This window comes from Schistocerca serialis, unplaced genomic scaffold (genome assembly GCF_023864345.2).
Source record: "Schistocerca serialis cubense isolate TAMUIC-IGC-003099 unplaced genomic scaffold, iqSchSeri2.2 HiC_scaffold_1189, whole genome shotgun sequence".
NCBI classification, from domain to species: Eukaryota; Metazoa; Arthropoda; class Insecta; order Orthoptera; family Acrididae; genus Schistocerca; species Schistocerca serialis.
In genome coordinates this window covers 285,001-287,500 of record NW_026047391.1, presented here as the reverse complement: position 1 = coordinate 287,500, position 2,500 = coordinate 285,001, and the positions used below count along the sequence as shown (strand labels likewise).

At 63.6% G+C, this 2,500-nt stretch overlaps 1 pseudogene; it reads right to left on the bottom strand.

Annotated features, from left to right (window-relative positions):
- LOC126434471 (large subunit ribosomal RNA) overlaps nucleotides 1-2,500 on the bottom strand; it is a 7,761-nt pseudogene that overhangs the window by 3,697 nt on the left and 1,564 nt on the right.

Here is a 2,500-nt window from a genome sequence, read left to right as displayed (position 1 = left end):
AGTCAGGCCGTCCGGCCCGGCTGCCGATCCCCTGGGCGGCAAGGCAGCAGCGACCTCCTCACGTGTGACCGGCCCCCATAGGCACTCAGGAGCGACAGGCTCCGAGTGCGGGAGAAGGCGGTCACGGATGAAGCCGGCGGTGGAGATCGGCTTCTTCGTGAAGAGGTCCGCCCAGAAGTCCAGCAGACCGGGGATGTCGGGTGGCGGCTGCAGCAGGGTGCCGTCCAGCAAGCCGCGCACGCAACGCGCACGCGACCTGCGGAAGGCGTCCTGTGTCCGCGCGTATTCCCAGCGGCGCCGCTTGCGCTTCTGCAGCGGCGGGGCGGCAGGCGGCCGCTTGGATGGTTGGCGCGGCCGCTGTGTCCTGGTGATCGACCTCTCCCCCCTGGACCCGACCGACGCAAGGGCATCCGGGAGCATGCCCAGGATGACATCGGGCGGCGTGCCCCGCCCCAGACCAATGACTCGATCCAGGGCAGAGAAACGCTGGGCGGAAGCAGGTAGCCCCGCCAGATGCTCCCAGATGGCGGCGTCAGTCGGCCCCTCCGGCGGCGGCCCGGTGGTGTCGGCCGCGAAGTCCTCGGCTGCGTCGACGGGCGGCGCAGCGGCCTCGCCCGCGTCAGGCAGCGAGCTCGCTGCTCCACGGCGGGACGCCGGCTCTTCACCCCGACCGATCTCAAGTGCCTCCATGAATTGGCGGACAAGCTGCTTGTGGGCAGCTTGCCGCCGTCGGCACTTGATTGCCTCAAGCGTTCGGTCGGGGAACATCCTGGTAAGTTCTTGATTTACAAAGAAGAACCGGGCGTCCCTCTCCAGGAACAGTTCGGCCTCTGCCTTGGCGAGCGACAGGACTTCTTCCTCCGTCCACCTCGCGCGATGCCTCTCCGTCACGATCTCAGCGTTGGCGGCCGCAGGGTGTTGGCGGCGGCGATGGACCCCGAGACCGTTCTTCGTGGTAAAAGTGCGGTGGCACTCACTGCAAGCAAAGGGAGCTACACAAACTATCGCATTTTCGTTACGGCCGGTTGGCCGGATAGGTGCTGGGGTAGCTGGGGTGGCACCTTCAGCGGAAGGGCCACCATCCCTTGTTTCTTGTCGGCTGCCCCCAACTATAAAGGGATAATGCGAGGGGGGGCTGGTAACCCCCCCAAGCCCCTGGTGCGGTCTTCCACTCTGCAAAAATCAGCGAGTCATAGTTACTCCCGCCGTTTACCCGCGCTTGCTTGAATTTCTTCACGTTGACATTCAGAGCACTGGGCAGAAATCACATTGCGTCAACACCCGCTAGGGCCATCGCAATGCTTTGTTTTAATTAGACAGTCGGATTCCCCCAGTCCGTGCCAGTTCTGAGTTGATCGTTGAATGGCGGCCGAAGAGAATCCGCGCACCCGCGCGCCCCCGGAGGAGCACGCTAAGGCGGACGCGGCCTCGCAGCAAGGAAGATCCGTGGGAGGCCAAGGCACGGGACCGAGCTCGGATCCTGCACGCAGGTTGAAGCACCGGGGCGCGAACGCCGCGCAGGCGCGCGCATCCTGCACCGCCGGCCAGCACGAGGCCAACCGACGGCGAGAGCAGACCACGCCCGCGCTAAACGCCCGCACTTACCGGCACCCCTACGGCACTCACCTCGCCCAGGCCCGGCACGTTAGCGCTGACCCACTTCCCGACCAAGCCCGACACGCCCCGATCCTCAGAGCCAATCCTTATCCCGAAGTTACGGATCCAATTTGCCGACTTCCCTTACCTACATTATTCTATCGACTAGAGGCTCTTCACCTTGGAGACCTGCTGCGGATATGGGTACGAACCGGCGCGACACCTCCACGTGGCCCTCTCCCGGATTTTCAAGGTCCGAGGGGAAGATCGGGACACCGCCGCAACTGCGGTGCTCTTCGCGTTCCAAACCCTATCTCCCTGCTAGAGGATTCCAGGGAACTCGAACGCTCATGCAGAAAAGAAAACTCTTCCCCGATCTCCCGACGGCGTCTCCGGGTCCTTTTGGGTTACCCCGACGAGCATCTCTAAAAGAGGGGCCCGACTTGTATCGGTTCCGCTGCCGGGTTCCGGAATAGGAACCGGATTCCCTTTCGCCCAACGGGGGCCAGCACAAAGTGCATCATGCTATGACGGCCCCCATCAACATCGGATTTCTCCTAGGGCTTAGGATCGACTGACTCGTGTGCAACGGCTGTTCACACGAAACCCTTCTCCGCGTCAGCCCTCCAGGGCCTCGCTGGAGTATTTGCTACTACCACCAAGATCTGCACCGACGGCGGCTCCAGGCAGGCTCACGCCCAGACCCTTCTGCGCCCACCGCCGCGACCCTCCTACTCGTCAGGGCTTCGCGGCCGGCCGCAAGGACCGGCCATGACTGCCAGACTGACGGCCGAGTATAGGCACGACGCTTCAGCGCCATCCATTTTCAGGGCTAGTTGCTTCGGCAGGTGAGTTGTTACACACTCCTTAGCGGATTCCGACTTCCATGGCCACCGTCCTGCTG